Here is an 18,054-nt window from a genome sequence, read left to right as displayed (position 1 = left end):
AACTTCAGGAGTGGCCTGCGTCCAGCCTGTTACCTGTTCTCTCCTGCTCAGCTCGGCCTCATCTCTCCCCACAGAGATTGGGTGTTTCCAGCAGAGCTCTTCCAGGGTTGTGGACTTTGGGACTGGCCAGGTGATAAGAATGTGGGAGGTCTCCTGCAGTCCCACTACCACGCTGGCCATCTCCGGTTGATGTTTTTTGCTACATGGTTCAGTCTGGCACATCTGATCAGGTTGTTAGTCAAAGAACCTCAAGGACTGAGATGCAACACTCCTGCCCACAGGCAAACTGGGAAACTGGCCTCCCAGGGTAACCTTCCTCAGATTCTTTCTGAGTTTTCTCCTGCTCTTGGGCTCTGCTGAGCCTCTTTGCCCTGTGCCTTCAGACTACCACGGTTGCAGAATCTACTTGGGTACCTCCCTGCTGTTTAGGAGGTCACCTTACCCTGTCTCACCCTAATCTATAGAGACTCACCCAAAGTCCCCATGTCTCCTACTTGAACCACTAAGACATTAGGGGAAGTACTGCCCTTATCCAGCTGCTGGAAGGAAGGCCACCTGGGCCAGTGACATCCAGGAATAAGACACTCACTGACTGCTATGCGAAGGGCCCTCAACTCTGAGCCTTAAGACAAGGATTTTATCCCCGCTAGCCTTATGTAAAAATCTTTAGCCACAGTCTCAACTATTTGCACCCCCCCTTCAGTTTAGAAGAGTCGTCTTTGTTTCTTCTCACCTTGAGCTAAGCATCCTGAAAGCCAAAGCTGACTCTGGACAAGAGGAAAGAAATGTTTGTGCCTGAGGAACCAGGGTAGAAAGGATGTGGAACTTCTGGTATCCATTCCTGGATGGGAGCCTTTGGTAAATCACTCAAACTTTCTGGCTTCCCATGGCCACCCCCTTGAAATGGCAAAATGACCCTTCATCTTGCCATGGCTGGCATGGTGGGGAGGGTGGGTATGGAAATGAGTGTGTAACCCAGCTTTATGTGCTAGGGCTCAGCTCCAGCTGTGATAGTCTATCTTCACTGAGAGACAAGCCCTCCGGTAGCCGACTCTCTCACCTGCTACTCCCTCTTGCCCCTCCTGTGATCTTGGATGGAGAACACTTGCCCACGAGTATTCCACAATCATTACTCATCGTGGCACGGAATTATTAATCAGTGGGTAAGCAGGCTGTCACATGTTTGTAGAATGGAAGGTGAAGGCTGTGAAAGCTACGTGAAAGAAGCAATGCGTGGAGCTGGCGTGTTTATGGCAGCCTTTATGAAAATGTCTGGAACGGGAGACTCCACAGAGAATCCAGAGTCTGGCAGAAGTTCTTCTGGGGGAGCTGGTGAAGAGGGGAGCTAGAAGGGAAGTGAGTTAATTGAGAAGAGGCATCTTTAAAACTCTCTATAATAGACCAGATGGCCCTCTTTTAAGTCCTCTCAATGATCAACTGCAACATAGCCACACCAGCTAAGGGCTCATGTTCTAGAGAGTTGGGGGAAGCTCCCCTGGATTTAGCTTCTGCAGCCAGGTCACAGGGCTGGCAGGATGCAGTGCCTATTATGCAATTCCAGGCCAGCTGGGCCTCCAGAACACATCATTTTTACCATAGGTCTTTTATCTTAAAAGATCAATGCTATCTTGTAAAGAACGTGGTTGCAAAGGCTGAGTGGATGGAGAGGCCCCATCACTACATGCAGGAAAGTTAACATTAAGAAGGTACCATGGTATGCAGGTACCAGTTCAAAGGAATGAGCACCAGTCCCCAAGGTATCCCTGACCTCATCAGTGTCACCAACAGGGAGCTGCACAGCCAGGGTCCCCATGCCTGCCCTCTGTGACCCCCACACTATTCATCTCCACTCAAGTCTCTTTCCCAGCCCCCCAGAGGCAGTGAGAAAGAATTCTTGGCAAAGTAGACACAGCCAGGCTCGGAGCCTAGAGCCCCATGTGATGCTCAGTGCAGCCCCCCCCCGCACCCCCATAGAGAATGGGCTATTGAGCTCAGAGCTTCACTTCCTGGTTAGAAAATCCCCACCAGGCAAAGCCAAGAAGACACCCCAACCCCCACTCCACCCCCGTGCAGCATCATTAAATTATAACAAGCCCTAAAACCATCTCCAGAGCCTGGGTCTGCCTCTTCTCATGCTCTCAAGCTTGCGATTGGCTGAGGAAGCTCAGCCTAGCGGGCCTTATCTCTGGCTGGTTATTATTTGATGAAAGAGCCTTCCGTCTCCTCCTCTGCTGTTGCAAAACCATCCTGGGAGTGTTTGCTGCTGCCTGCCTTGCTTTTCTGGGGTCACTGCAGTGCACCCAAAGGCCTCTGGCCTCTATTCGCACAGATAGGCCCCTGGAGGAGTTTTTAAACCACCCACGTCGAGGCTGTCTTCCGCTGAAGCTGTCTGGGACAGCTTTGCTAGTCGGCTGACGGGAAATAATTCCTCAAACACCACATCAAGGACACAGGTATACTTGAGCAGCTGGGGACACGGGGACCAAGTGTCTCAGGGTACGATGACTTTAGACATGGGGATAGGATGAGTCTGGGAGAGAAATGAAGTGGAACACAGAGCAGGTAGATGAAGGTGGAGGAAGCAAGAGAGAGCTGAGAATCACGGCACTCTGTGGAAAAGCAACACTCTTGGGCAGAGGTGTTTGCAACTCGGGTGAAGTGCAGGGGTGTTTGCAAGATAGCTGTTGCATGAGTTGGTCTGTGTGCACCCGAAGCAATTCTTCTTGAGGTCTAAAGAGGATGTAGACCTGCATACTCTCCAGACATCGCCGCCTGTCACCCTGTCTCAGAGGAAAGCCCGAGTACTTTCACTTGTAACATCACTAAATCTGACTTGTGACTGGGACACGGCCTTCAAATGTGCTGTTGAGGGGTAAGAACCCAAGTCCTTGTATCCGTATTTCAGCAAAATAATAGAACACAGGAGAAGCTCTGAGCTGAGCGCTTCATGCCCAAGCTAGCTTCCCAGTTTGAGATCTGTGCCGGATGTGCCAAGACTGTTCCAATGCCACCATGTCCTCAATGAGACACGAGGATGGTATCTCATGCGACATGAGCTGGCATCTGGTAGAGTGCTCTGTGATTGACACTTCTACAGATGAGAGCTGGGCTCCAGGATGGATGAAAGGCAGGTGAAAGGTCCTAAGTGTTAGACCTGGAGGTGGCTGAGGCAGGCAGGATGTGGTGTTAAAACAAAGAAAGCCACTTTATTTTAGTGGTTGAGCGGGAAAGAATTCTTTCATGCTACGTTGGGTTTTTTGTTTGTTTCTTGTTTGAGACAGGGTTTTACTATGAATCCCTGGCTGGCCTCAGATTCACAGACACCTGTTTGCCTCTCCCTCCCAAGAGCTGGGATTCAAAGCGTGTGCCACCATGCCTAGCTACTTTGGGTTTCTTAAGTCCATCCCCAGTCCTGCATTCACACCACAGGCCACAGACTACCCATACAGATGGCCTTTCTTGGCCACTTCTTCCCAGGTGTGCCTCTCCAGTTGTCGCAGTTCTCAAACGTTTTGGTCTAGACTGTCTCTGCTTTGCAGTCTGTGGAGGAAGGAGAGGACTATATAAATGGCGGTGCCTCCTTGCTTTCTATGTGTTCCCCAGGAGCCGCTTTTGCTGAGTCCCATTGGCCTTTCTGGGAACAGCAGCCATATGTCTGGGGAGGTCACCAGAGTGAGTGTTGCTTTTCTTTGTCACTTAAGGGGCATGGTGGGGATGGGGGACAAGCCACGCCAGGGCTTCCCTTCTTGTCTGCTTCTTCTCTGCTGTTTGGACATGTCCTCCTTCCCCTGGCCTGGCCGACCTGGGTCTGCTTGCTCTGCGGGCCTTCTCCTTCACTTCTTTTCTTCTCTGTCTTGCAAAATGTATGGTCCTTGAGCCCTGTGACCCCCATACACACACCTCACTCTGCCCCTGGTCCTGGGTCTGGTCAAGTTGAAGGGTTACTACATCGGGGTCTCTCCAATGAGTATGTCTACCCTTTCTGCAAGTCAGGAGTCGAGGAACTTCCTCTACTGGACTACTCCGGGTTGTCTTGTGATTGCTAGCTTCTGATCAATTGCCGGTGCCAGACAGATAGCTTTGTGCAGGCAGGGAGTGAGCTTAGCATGGCAGCCAGGTCCTGGAGCTGCACAGTTACTGGCATGCAGTATTCTCGCTGCTCGCAATGTGCAACCCTGATGGAGAATCTTCTTCTCCCTGATCAGCACCCTCCAAGTGCTTTGCATCGACTGACTCAAACTTCAGAATGAGCTGGGGAAGAATTGTATCGACCCATTTCGGGGATGGGCAGACTGTAAGTTAAGGGATGCACAGAAGTTAATGCAGTAAACGGAGACTTCAGAGCCCCACGACAGCACAGTGACGTGATGGAGCAGAGAGAAGAACCGAGATGGGCAGGGCAGCAGGCTAAGGGCAGGAGTACAGCAAGGGCCCCACGTGTTCTGGGAACCCTTTCGTGCCTCTGCTTCAGCTTGTGAGCTTGGCTCTGAGGACATGGTGGCCACGTGGGTACGGATTTCCAAATGAAATGCTTTGGGGTCTAAGCTTCACCCTCTGTCAAGATCTGCCTTCTCCACTAGGCCCCCTCCTGCTTCCATAGACTCTCTGACCCATCTCAGTTCCTCCCAGAGAACCAGGGAGATTTCACGTCTGGCTCTGAAGTAACTAGCTAGCAATGCCAAGGCTTGGTGTTTCACGCACTGTGCCTTGCCCCGGTGAACCTCATTTATCTCATGCATGGAATGCGGGGTTAAGGTCACCCTGTGCTCCGGAGCAGCAAGGCCACTGGTAAGAACAGGAGCTGGGGCTGCACAGCAGGCAGCTCTGGGCTCAGCCACTCAGTCTGCTTTCTCACCCAGTGGGAGCATTCTTTGGACCCTTGACTTTGGGCTCACTGGACCCTGATGCCTGCCCTTGGAACAGTCCTGCCAGGCAGGTGATCTTACCCTATCTCCCTCCCTGTCCCAGAGGATAGTCAGTGTACAGGGTTCTCAGCCTTCCATTTCTTCCCTAGGCCTCAAGTCTAGCACCGGCCACTAATGCTTGTGGGCCCATACTATTATCTGAGGTAACCCCTCTGAATTGCCCCCAGCCCCCATGCTCCCCCTCCTATACTTCCAGAGAATGTTCTTTATGTATTTGCTTCCATGCACAGAGCCTCAACTTAAGGGACTGCTCTTGTTAATCTTACTAGAATCGTAGTAGAGCACAGGAGGAAAAGGGTTATTCTGTTGTTGTTTGTTTGACTTTTTTTGGCAACTGAATCCTATGTTTCTCCTTGGTATTCAAACCTTAGTTTCGCCATCTGTAAAACAGGCACAATGTTTTGTTTATAAATGACTTTGAGGACAATGGTTATGTGATGTACTTTCTGTGGTTTCAGCAGAGGGAACAGTGGAGAGAAAACCCGTTGCCCTTGCAGAAGCCGAGGCTGAAAGGGACATTGGGTATGGGCATTAAAAGCAGCAGACAAATAAACAGGCCATTTGCAACTGTGGAGAGGACAAAGGACTGGACTCAGAAGAGGGTGCAAGGCGGTCAAGAAAGGGCTGCTTGGCAAACCACAGCATTTCCATGCCTCATTTTGGGGTGGAGGGAGGGCAACAGTGGTCCTGCATGAGCCAAAGACCTTCTCACTTTGGGGCTCAGAGTCTGTGAGCAAGAAGAGAAAGCTGGGCTGAGTGGTCCCTAAGACATCATGCTGATGTCCCAGATGCTCTTGACCCATGTCCAAGCACACGGCAAGGGAGTCATGTGACTCTCTTTCTGGTGCTTTTCTGTCCCATTTCCCCAAAGCTGCCACTTGGCTTCCCTAGGAGTACCATGTACCTTCATCTCTCATCTTTCATCAGCTCAGCCAGGACATTGGAGACAACACTTAGAAAAGTTGGTTAGCATAGTTTCCAGACAAAGCCAGTGGCTAGGACTCCACTGGAAAGTTAAGTGACGAGAGAGGACTGCTGGCTTCAGGGTCCTGACAAGGTGAGGGGAGCCTCTTGAGCGTCCTCCTGCCTTTCCTTGTACGGTCTGCACCCTTGGTCTGTGGCATCATGCCAACTCTCTCCATCTCTCTTTCCTTACTTGGGGCCTCGCTCCTGCCTTTAGCAGTCTTTGAGTCACTCCCTGCCCATTGCTTCCTGGGCACAAGGTGTAAGAAAACTTCCCAGGGGCCTGGATGCTTAGGCGAAGGTGTCCCAAGGAAACAGTTCCTGGGAGGATGGAGCAGCGCTGTGGTCTAAGGCACAGAGCACTCAGCACTTGGATTCTGGGTTTTAAAACTGCTCATTGGATGGGGCCCTCCGAGGATCAGATGTTGAGAAAGGATCAAAGATGCTATGCAGAGAAACGGAACACCAAGAGTGTCTCCAAAGGCAGTTCAGACCGCACGTTATACTCCATGGCAGTCCCCGGCTTCTCCCTCCACTCAGAAGAAGAAAGTGACAGTACCATTGCAGGGGGAGTCCATTGTCAAGGCTCAGCTCCTGAACCTGATCCCCCCCACATCAGTGACATCCAGTTCAATTCAGATGTGGGGTGGGGTTCTTGGTGTCATGCTGGGTATGACAATGAAAGTTCTCTGTCACCATTCCCAGTGCCTCAGTAGGAGCCCCCACAGCAGCAGGCTCATTCCCCGCTTTCCTATACATCCTGCTGCCCCATGGCTTAATTTGGAAGCTTAACTTTATCTCCACCCAGAATGGGGGTGTGACTGTATATGGCAGTCAACCCCCTGCCCCACCCCAAAAGCAGCAAACAAAAAGCCTAACCAAGCTAAACAAAACAACCCACCACCAGCAGCCTCATCCTCTGCTCCATCTGAGTCTCGAGAGTTTCTTTGTGAGCCCTTGAACTAGCCTTCCCTGCAGAGGAGGGGTGGTTGCTAAGGGTGGGAACTCTTGAACACTGCTGGTAACTTTGTGTATCTTGAATCAGTTTCAAATAGCAACTTGGAAGAACTAGGGCCTGGGAAAATGGGAACTTTAGCCTTGACAATGGAAACTAAAGGACCAGGCAGCAGCAGAAGGCTGACTTCCCCTCCCCTGGTGTTACTTCTATCTGGGCCTCTGCAGGGACCTGTAGGAGATGCTGAGATTTGTTTACAAGGCTGCAAGCACCTTGCAGCAGTCTTAATCTCTTCTTGTTCCTTGATGCTTAGGATGAACAGGATGAACAGGATGGGGGTACCCCCAAACCAGGCAGCACAGCGGGCACCCTTAGATCATGGAATGTGCCATGGGTCTGCTAAGCATCACTCTGGGCCTTTAGTACTGTGTTCCTCAGCACCCCTTTGGTAGGCCAGCGTCCCTGACCGACCTCTGACTAGACCTGGAACACAGCCACAGGCAGTCACACCACTGAAGGAATGCACAGCCCAGAAGAGGGGACAGGTCATTAATAGGAAACGGATGTGACATTGCAATGTGCAAAGTGTGACTGTGGAAGTGCAGTGTGTCCACAGGGAAGCCATGTCGCTTGTGACTCCTGCTCCTCTCTCTGCCCTTGTCCCGGTGTATCTTCTTCAGCTGAGCCTCTAAGCTACTTCTCCAGCCTCTCTCCTGGCTCCTAAACACTCTCAGAACCACACAGGCTGCTGATAAATTTTCCAGTGAACTAACAATAAAATTGTGTGTGCGCGCGGGCGTGTGTGTCTGTGTGTGTGTGTGCAGGTGTGTATGTGTGTGTGCAGGACTGTGTGTGTATGTGTGCAGGACTGTGTGTGTATGTGTGCAGGACTGTGTGTGTATGTGTGCAGGACTGTGTGTGTATGTGTGCAGGACTGTGTGTGTGTGCAGGACTGTGTGTGTGTGCAGGACTGTGTGTGTGCAGGACTGTGTGTGTGCAGGACTGTGTGTGTGCAGGACTGTGTGTGTGCAGGACTGTGTGTGTGTGTGCAGGACTGTGTGTGTGTGTGCAGGACTGTGTGTGTGCAGGACTGTGTGTGTGTGTGCAGGACTGTGTGTGTGCAGGACTGTGTGTGTGTGTGCAGGACTGTGTGTGTGCAGGACTGTGTGTGTGTGTGCAGGACTGTGTGTGTGCAGGACTGTGTGTGTGTGTGTGCAGGACTGTGTGTGTGTGTGCAGGACTGTGTGTGTGTGTATGTGTGCAGGACTGTGTGTGTGTGCAGGACTGTGTGTATGTGTGCAGGACTGTGTGTGTGTGCAGGACTGTGTGTGTGCAGGACTGTGTGTGTGTGCAGGACTGTGTGTGTGTGTGCAGGACTGTGTGTGTGCAGGACTGTGTGTGTGCAGGACTGTGTGTGTGCAGGACTGTGTGTGTGCAGGACTGTGTGTGTGTGTGCAGGACTGTGTGTGTGCAGGACTGTGTGTGTGCAGGACTGTGTGTGTGTGCAGGACTGTGTGTGTGCAGGACTGTGTGTGTGTGTGCAGAACTGTGTGTGTGCAGGACAGTGTGTGTGCAGGACTGTGTGTATGTGTGCAGGACTGTGTGTGTGCAGGACTGTGTGTGTGTGCAGGACTGTGTGTGTGTGCAGGACTGTGTGTGTGCAGGACTGTGTGTGTGTGTGCAGGACTGTGTGTGTGTGCAGGACTGTGTGTGTGCAGGACTGTGTGTGTGCAGGACTGTGTGTGTGCAGGACTGTGTGTGTGCAGGACTGTGTGTGTGCAGGACTGTGTGTGTGCAGGACTGTGTGTGTGTGCAGGACTGTGTGTGTGCAGGACTGTGTGTATGTGTGCAGGACTGTGTGTGTGTGCAGGACTGTGTGTGTGTGCAGGACTGTGTGTGTGTGCAGGACTGTGTGTGTGTGCAGGACTGTGTGTGTGTGCAGGACTGTGTGTGTGCAGGACTGTGTGTATGTGTGCAGGACTGTGTGTGTGCAGGACTGTGTGTGTGTGCAGGACTGTGTGTGTGTGCAGGACTGTGTGTGTGCAGGACTGTGTGTGTGCAGGACTGTGTGTATGTGTGCAGGACTGTGTGTGTGTGTGCAGGACTGTGTGTGTGTGCAGGACTGTGTGTGTGCAGGACTGTGTGTGTGCAGGACTGTGTGTGTGTGTGCAGGACTGTGTGTGTGCAGGACTGTGTGTATGTGTGCAGGACTGTGTGTGTGCAGGACTGTGTGTGTGCAGGACTGTGTGTGTGCAGGACTGTGTGTGTGTGTGCAGGACTGTGTGTGTGTGTGTGTGTGTGCGGGACTGTGTGTGTGTGTGCAGGACTGTGTGTGTGTGCAGGACTGTGTGTGTGCAGGACTGTGTGTATGTGTGCAGGACTGTGTGTGTGCAGGACTGTGTGTGTGCAGGACTGTGTGTGTGCAGGACTGTGTGTGCAGGACTGTGTGTGTGTGTGTGTGTGTGCGGGACTGTGTGTGTGTGTGCAGGACTGTGTGTGTGTGCAGGACTGTGTGTGTGTGCAGGACTGTGTGTGTGTGCAGGACTGTGTATGTGTGCAGGACTGTGTGTGTGTGTGCAGGACTGTGTGTGTGCAGGACTGTGTGTATGTGTGCAGGACTGTGTGTGTGCAGGACTGTGTGTGTGCAGGACTGTGTGTGTGTGTGCAGGACTGTGTGTGTGCAGGACAGTGTGTGTGCAGGACTGTGTGTGTGCAGGACTGTGTGTGTGTGCAGGACTGTGTGTGTGCAGGACTGTGTGTGTGTGCAGGACTGTGTGTGTGTGTGCAGGACTGTGTGTGTGCAGGACTGTGTGTGTGTGCAGGACTGTGTGTATGTGTGCAGGACTGTGTGTGTGCAGGACTGTGTGTGTGTGCAGGACTGTGTGTGTGTGCAGGACTGTGTGTGTGCAGGACTGTGTGTGTGTGTGTGCAGGACTGTGTCTGTGTGTGCAGGACTGTGTGTGTGTGCAGGACTGTGTGTGTGTGTGTGTGTGCAGGACTGTGTGTGTGTGTGTGCAGGACTGTGTGTGTGTGTGCAGGACTGTGTGTGTGCAGGACTGTGTGTGTGTGTGCAGGACTGTGTGTGTGTGTGTGCAGGACTGTGTGTGTGTGTGTATGTGTGCAGGACTGTGTGTGTGTGCAGGACTGTGTGTGTGTGCAGGACTGTGTGTGTGTGTGCAGGACTGTGTGTGTGTGTGCAGGACTGTGTGTGTGTGTGCAGGACTGTGTGTATGTGTGCAGGACTGTGTGTGTGCAGGACTGTGTGTGTGTGTGTGCAGGACTGTGTCTGTGTGTGCAGGACTGTGTGTGTGTGCAGGACTGTGTGTGTGTGTGTGTGTGCAGGACTGTGTGTGTGCAGGACTGTGTGTGTGTGTGCAGGACTGTGTGTGTGCAGGACTGTGTGTGTGTGTGTGCAGGACTGTGTGTGTGTGCAGGACTGTGTGTGTGCAGGACTGTGTGTGTGTGTGTGCAGGACTGTGTGTGTGTGTGTGCAGGACTGTGTGTGTGTGTATGTGTGCAGGACTGTGTGTGTGTGCAGGACTGTGTGTATGTGTGCAGGACTGTGTGTATGTGTGCAGGACTGTGTGTGTGTGTGTGCAGGACTGTGTGTGTGTGTATGTGTGCAGGACTGTGTATGTGTGCAGGACTGTGTGTGTGTGCAGGACTGTGTGTGTGTGTGCAGGACTGTGTGTGTGTGTGCAGGACTGTGTGTGTGTGCAGGACTGTGTGTATGTGTGCAGGACTGTGTGTGTGTGCAGGACTGTGTGTGTGTGCGGGACTGTGTGTGTGTGCAGGACTGTGTGTGTGCAGGACTGTGTGTGTGTGTGCAGGACTGTGTGTGTGCAGGACTGTGTGTGTGTGTGCAGGACTGTGTGTGTGTGTGTGCAGGACTGTGTGTGTGTGTATGTGTGCAGGACTGTGTGTGTGTGCAGGACTGTGTGTATGTGTGCAGGACTGTGTGTGTGTGCAGGACTGTGTGTGTGTGCAGGACTGTGTGTGTGTGTGTGCAGGACTGTGTGTGTGTGTGCAGGACTGTGTGTGTGTGCAGGACTGTGTGTGTGTGCAGGACTGTGTGTGTGTGTGCAGGACTGTGTGTGTGTGCAGGACTGTGTGTGTGTGCAGGACTGTGTGTGTGTGCAGGACTGTGTGTGTGTGTGCAGGACTGTGTGTGTGTGTGCAGGACTGTGTGTGTGCAGGACTGTGTGTGTGTGCAGGTGTGTGTGTGTGCAGGACTGTGTGTGTGCAGGACTGTGTGTGTGTGCAGGACTGTGTGTGTGCAGGACTGTGTGTGTGTGTGTGCAGGAGTGTGTGTGTGTGTGTGTGCAGGACTGTGTGTGTGTGCAGGACTGTGTGTGTGCAGGACTGTGTGTGTGCAGGACTGTGTGTGTGCAGGACTCTGTGTGTGTGTGCAGGACTGTGTGTGTGTGCAGGACTGTGTGTGTGTGTGCAGGACTGTGTGTGTGCAGGACTGTGTGTGTGTGCAGGACTGTGTGTGTGCAGGACTCTGTGTGTGTGTGCAGGACTGTGTGTGTGTGTGCAGGACTGTGTGTGTGTGCAGGACTGTGTGTGTGTGCAGGACTGTGTGTGTGTGTGTGTGCAGGACTGTGTGTGTGTGCAGGACTCTGTGTGTGTGCAGGACTGTGTGTGTGTGTGTGTGTGTGCAGGACTGTGTGTGTGTGTGTGTGTGCAGGACTGTGTGTGTGTGTGCAGGACTCTGTGTGTGTGTGTGTGTGTGCAGGACTGTGTGTGTGTGTGCAGGACTCTGTGTGTGTGTGTGTGTGTGCAAGACTGTGTGTGTGTGCAGGACTGTGTGTGTGTGTGCAGGACTGTGTGTGTGTGTGTACAGGACTATGTGTGTGTGCAGGACTGTGTGTGTGTGCAGGACTGTGTGTGTGTGTGTGTGTGTGTGTGCAGGATTGTGTGTGTGTGTGCAGGACTCTGTGTGTGTGTGTGTGTGCAAGACTGTGTGTGTGTGCAGGACTGTGTGTGTGTGTGCAGGACTGTGTGTGTGTGTGCAGGACTGTGTGTGTGTGTACAGGACTGTGTGTGTGTGCAGGACTGTGTGTGTGTGTGCAGGACTGTGTGTGTGTGTGTGTGCAGGACTGTGTGTGTGCAGGACTGTGTGTGTGTGCAGGACTGTGTGTGTGTGCAGGACTGTGTGTGTGCAGGACTGTGTGTGTGCAGGACTGTGTGTGTGCAGGTGTGTGTGTGTGTGCGGGACTGTGTGTGTGCGGGACTTGTGTGTGTGTGCAGGACTGTGTGTGTGTGTGCAGGACTGTGTGTGTGTGTGAAGGACTGTGTGTGTGTGTGCAGGACTGTGTGTGTGTGTGCAGGACTGTGTGTGTGTGCAGGACTGTGTGTGTGCAGGACTGTGTATGTGTGCAGGACTGTGTGTGTGTGTGCAGGACTGTGTGTGTGTGCAGGACTGTGTGTGTGTGCGGGACTGTGTGTGTGTGTGCGGGACTGTGTGTGTGTGTGCGGGACTGTGTGTGTGTGTGCGGGACTGTGTGTGTGTGTGCGGGACTGTGTGTGTGCAGGACTGTGTGTGTGTGCAGGACTGTGTGTGTGTGTGCAGGACTGTGTGTGTGTGCAGGACTGTGTGTGTGTGCAGGACTGTGTGTGTGTGTGAAGGACTGTGTGTGTGTGTGCAGGACTGTGTGTGTGTGCAGGACTGTGTATGTGTGTGCAGGACTGTGTGTGTGTGTGCAGGACTGTGTATGTGTGCAGGTGTGTATGTGTGCAGGACTGTGTATGTGTGCAGGTGTGTGTGTGTGTGCAGGACTGTGTATGTGTGCAGGTGTGTGTATGTGTGTAGGTGTGTATGTGTGCAGGTGTGTATGTGTGCAGGACTGTGTATGTGTGCCTGTATAGACTGGAGGACAACCTCACATGTTCTTGCTCAGGCAGTATCCACCTAGTTTCTGAGACGAGAGTTTCTCACTAGGACCCAGGACTTGCCCCTTAGGGGGGACTGCCTGGACAGTGAACTCCAGGAATCTACCTGTCTCTGCTAGGGAGACAGAATTACACCCACGTACAGAATTACAAGTGTGTGCCACCACACCCAGTTTTTGACCTGGGTGCTGCGGTTGGAACTCGGGTCCTCTATGAGGTGGCAGATACTCTGCTGGCAGCTATCTCCCAGACCCCAGCTTCCCCTAATTGCAGGTTTTTAGTACAGCTAAACTTATTCAATGGAAGGATTTTCCCCTTCTGAGTTTGTCTTTCGTGCTTGTTGGGTAGGACAGCATTCTCTTTTTAATCAGTTGATGGTGTTTGTCCATGGACAGTTGACATTTAGTTTAATATAATGGCTGCACACAATTAAAAACCTAGTCCTGCTTTTGTCTCGGCATCATGGTTACTCAGCAAGTCTTGTCCAACAAACTGCCTGCTTGTCACTAAGGCTAGCAACAATGTCCAAACCCAAGCAGAGCCCCCTGGAGTGGATTTCACAGCATCTGAATCCCAGACTGGCTGAGTGGCAGGGACTTAGTTGAATTTTATCACTTCCTAAGACGCTTGGCTGGCTGTGGCAGTTAGACCCTTAAATAGAATCTATCATGTTCTTAGTGTCCCAGGCTCCTGTATGTTTAATGCCTTGAGTATCTGCTTTCTGGGCCAAACTCATGAAATTCTAAAAGGGAACTATCCATCTCAGACAGAAGCTGCAGTGGAAACAAAAGCCTTTGGTACCCGGCGTTATCAGGCTGCTCAATTTTTCATTGGTGTTTCAAGGTAGAAGGAATTGTGTTAACCCACGTTGTCACTTCCCCTTAGATGCGCTTCGCTTAGACACTGTGGTGAGAGCTGCCCGTGCCCTGGCCTAGCTTGACCTATAGGCAGGCTCCTCTGTTCCCCTGCTGAGGTTGGGGAGTCAGGGGATCATTAGATCTGCTCTGGGTACACACGGGGTCAGAAGACATCTGGCTATCTCACTATTTTCCGTATGGTCCGGCCCTGCTACCAGGGAAAAGAAAATGCCCACCAGGCAACTCAGATTTCAATAATTGCCGTTGTAATGCTCAAGTCATTGAGCTATAGCGGCATGTTTCTGGGTGAGATGCGGTTTACAACAAGCAGCTCTCACTCGGCTGAGATGCTCATCTGCCAGGTGGGCTAACCATGCTCAGCTGCACAGAAAGAGCTCACACTCGGACTGAGAGCTGTTTGGGGTGCGCTGTGTCAGCTTTCCTCTCGCTGTCTGACCGCATCTCTTCCTCGGGACTCAGCACACCTCTTAGCACGTACCATGGTGGGGAGAAGGTGCAGCCTGCTGACGATAATGCTAATACAACGGACTAATCTGTTCTAGAGGCAACTACTTTCTGGAAGTTTCTATTGTAATCTATGTTACCTTTGGCTGCTACTATTTTTAACTTGCCCGATTAGCTATTAAAAGTTCTCTGTGACTTTATTACCATGGCTGATCAGCAACCCAAGCCAAAGGAGGGGTGGGAGCATGGGGAGCAAGAAGCAGCAACAGTCTGCAGGTGAGGATGGATGTCTGGAGCTGCTGTCTTCTGGAACCTTCCTTGGATGTCTATTCCTAGCTGTCCAGACTGGTGAGCAGCAGGCGCTGTCTGTTTGAACTCACATCGTTGTGGCTGACTTCCTAGGCCCCTTCCCCAGCACAACTTTCCCCACTGCATTGTCTCTCCAGTAGCTGCCATCTGCTGGCTGCTCAGGGGGGCATATGCCTGCAGTGTGGTGGGGTTCATCAGGGGTGTTCCCATTAAACTGGAACATCGCACATGTATACAATGTATCTTGATTATAACCACCCCCACTCCTTCCTTCTGACACCCCCTTGTTCCCCTCAATGCAAGTATCTCCCTAAGAACAGCAAGTCTTTTTCAAAATAATTTATAACCCACTGAGGCCCGCTAGTGCTGCCCATATGCAATGGGTGTGGGGTCATCGTCTGGGAACCCACGCAAGGAAAAGTGATCGACCCTTCCCCAGAATCACCAACTGCCAATAGCTCCTCAGCTAGGGGTAAGGTCTTGGGAGCTCCTCCTGACTTAGTGCTGGAATTTTAATTAATTACAAATTAATTAATTAAGCGAGACAGGGTCTCACTGTGTAGCTCTGCTTCCCTCTGCCTCCTGAGTTAAGGTGTGCTCCATCCCACCTGGTTCATGTGGGGAGCTTTCAGCTGGCTTCATCTTGTGCAAGGCACCTCATCTACACAGGCGCAGCAGCCTACGTGTCTAACACTTCTCCCCAGCTTCCTGCTCTTACTATGCCCACTTCCTTGAGCCTTGAGTGTGCAGGGGAGTGTTTTCAGAGTGCTGACCTGGGCCTTCCTTGGTGAGGTTGTTTCTCTCTTTGGAAGAAGCTTCTCTGATGCACTGACTTGAGGAAGTCATTGCTCACTGCTCACTTAGGCTCACCGCTTGCTAATGTATGCAAGCGACAAGGGACCAAGAGCAAGGGTCCTCCTATGGGTGCCACCAGATCTCTTCCTCCTGGGGCACCGACTGCTACCACCTCCTCTGAATTCTAAGCGTAGCCAAGGCAGAGGCCATGCCTTGGACAGCATGGTGGGTGCTGTGTCAACACCTTTGTGGAAAGGGCCTTGGTGTTTGGAACCCTGGCTTGGAGAGAGACATGGTCACCCAGTAAGATGGACTTCAGAGTAAGGATGTGTGAACCTGTGTTCCTCTCCATCAAGGGCTCTGGAGACCTGGAGATAGCAGTTCTGGACAAAATGAGCTCTCACTCCATCTCCAGGCTTGCCAGCTGCTACTCGGCTCATCTTGGGAAACTCAGGTCTTCTTTCCGACTCTTGGCTGCCCATTAGAACCGAGAAGTCCCTGGCAGGGTCCATCCTTGCTTAGAAAATAGTGAAATAATATAACACATGGAGAGCACACAGCTGATACCATGGTCCTGCTGGTGCCGAGTACTGGACAGAAATCCATGGTCAATAACTATACTACTTTCGCTTGTTTATTTTATTGAAAAGATTTCATACAAATATTCTGACCATGTTTTCCCCTTCCCCAGCTCCTCCCAGATCCTCTCTATCTCTTCACCTCCCTACCTCCCCAACTCTACACCATGTTTTCCCCTTCCCCAGCTCCTCCCAGATCCTCTCTATCTCTTCACCTCCCTACCTCCCCAACTCTACACTGTTATGTTAATGTAGTGGTATGATGGAGAATGGCCTCTGGCCTCCGTGAACTCATGTTTGAATATTGGTCCCATTTGGTAGAACTTTTTAAGGAAGGATTAGGAGGTGTGACCTTGTTGGAGGAGGTGCTGGGGGCAGGCTTAGAGGTTTTAAAAGATACTTGCATATCCCGGTCACCTCTTCTGCCTCGTGGTTGAGGGTCAAGATGTGAGCTCTCAGTTGTTCTTTTGTTCCACCATCATACATTCCAAGTCTCTGAAACTGTAAGCCAAATTAAATGCTTTCTTGTAGAAGTCACATTGAGGTGGTATTTTATCACAGCAATAGAAAAGTAGGAAAGACACTTAAGTAGCAGCTATCTGCAGTAATAAAGATATGGCAAACACACAGTTAAAAGCTCAGGAGGTAGCTGGCCGGGAGGTAAGAGGTGACTCATTGCTGATAAGAAAAGGAGCTTGGAGAAGGGACAGTTGAGGAGGTTTCCCAGCACTGAGTGCTGAGTGAGGACAGAGCTGGCGTGGCTGACATCTCTCTCGCATACTGGTTCCTGAGACTGCTTTCTTGTTCAAACACTGAAAACCCATGTTTAGAAAACTGCATAAAGTTGATGAAATAAAGCTAAGATCCATGTGTAGTTCTCCATGAAGAGAGCTTGTTTCATAGCTGCTGCTATTGGGGGGGGGAGACTTCTTCAGGGTCAGGAAAATTATTGCTTCCCTTCATATGTCTCTAAACTAGCCCAGGGAGGGGATCTAATTCTCCATCTCAGCAGGAAGAAGAGACTAAGTACTACACATCACACACACACACACACACACACACACACACACACACATGCAACCATCACACAGATCACACACACATATAAACATCACACATACTTGCCACACAGATATACCACACACACAACTACACATACCATACACATAGCACACATACATTAGAGATACATACTATATGTCTCATACACATATAGACTACATATACTATGTGCAAGTCACACAAGCCATACATGTCACACATGTACAGTATGTGCACCATGTACACATCACATAGACACACTGTAAATACCACACATGCATGCCAAACATATCAGATATACACCGTGTACACACTATACACACTACATACATACTACACATACATACCATACCCATGTACATATCCCACATGAACACCATACACATACCACAGAAACATTCCACACATTTCACACACATATAGACCACATACACACATACCCCACATATACCATACCACACAGACACACATATACACACATATTACACAAATACACACATTCTCCCCCAGCACCACCCACTCCCTTTCTGCATGCCACATATACTTCATACATTCACTCAATCTCATCCATTAATTCATGGCCTCTCAAAGCAGAGTGCCCATGGGGGACAGGCCCTTCAAAATCCAGCCCAGAGCTGTGTTGCTTACGTCCAGCCAGCACTATAAAAACACATGCTTTGTCCCTTCTCTCACCATCTGTGTTCAGCACAGATCCAAGGGACTGGTGAACCGTCTTTTGCAATAACGTTGATACTCAGGGTTGAGAGCCACTCAAAGGGCCAAACAAATGAACACAAACAACAGAGCTTCTCAATGAGGTGGCAAGAGATGCCTCTGGGCTGGCTCATGGCTATGGTCCTGACTTTGCTTGTGACTCGGGATCTGCCACTCCTAAGTTTGCTTGCTGGTGAAAGACCAAAGTGTCCAGGCTCACTAGGGAGAGGTAGTGCTTAGCACAGTGACTGCACGCACTCCTCCCCTCAATGGAGACTCCTGGTGTACCTGTGTAAGCAGCTGATTGAAGGTGCTGGCATGCGACATCAAGTCTAATTACATATGAATGAAATCTTGGCCAAAGGAAGTAAACGGAGTTAAAGTTAATCTCCACTCTGATCCTAAATGAGGGTTACACTATAGTGATGACCATTGTCCAGTGCAGGCCAGGCTTCAGCACAGCCCACTTCCTGTCAGAACTCTGCCTTCTATTTACCCTCCCCGACCAACCTTTTACCTGCCTGCTGCATTGCTTATCTCAGAAGACTCACCAAGCA

General features: G+C 51.2%; 1 protein-coding gene across 2 annotated transcripts in view; it reads left to right on the top strand.

Moving 5' to 3' along the window:
• Positions 1 to 2,008: 2,008 nt before the first annotated feature.
• The window catches only part of Gpam (glycerol-3-phosphate acyltransferase, mitochondrial), a 61,636-nt gene continuing 45,590 nt past the window's right edge, over positions 2,009 to 18,054 (top strand). The window contains exon 1 of one of the 2 annotated variants that reach the window (XM_075974407.1): positions 2,009 to 2,453. The gene's annotated coding sequence lies outside the window, so the exon portion shown is untranslated. The remainder of the gene's footprint in view (positions 2,454 to 18,054) is intronic. The other variant, XM_075974416.1, reaches the window with a different exon arrangement.

Source organism: Microtus pennsylvanicus, chromosome 5, assembly GCF_037038515.1.
Source record: "Microtus pennsylvanicus isolate mMicPen1 chromosome 5, mMicPen1.hap1, whole genome shotgun sequence".
Lineage (NCBI taxonomy): Eukaryota > Metazoa > Chordata > Mammalia > Rodentia > Cricetidae > Microtus > Microtus pennsylvanicus.
This window is presented reverse-complemented; position numbering and strand designations above follow the sequence as displayed.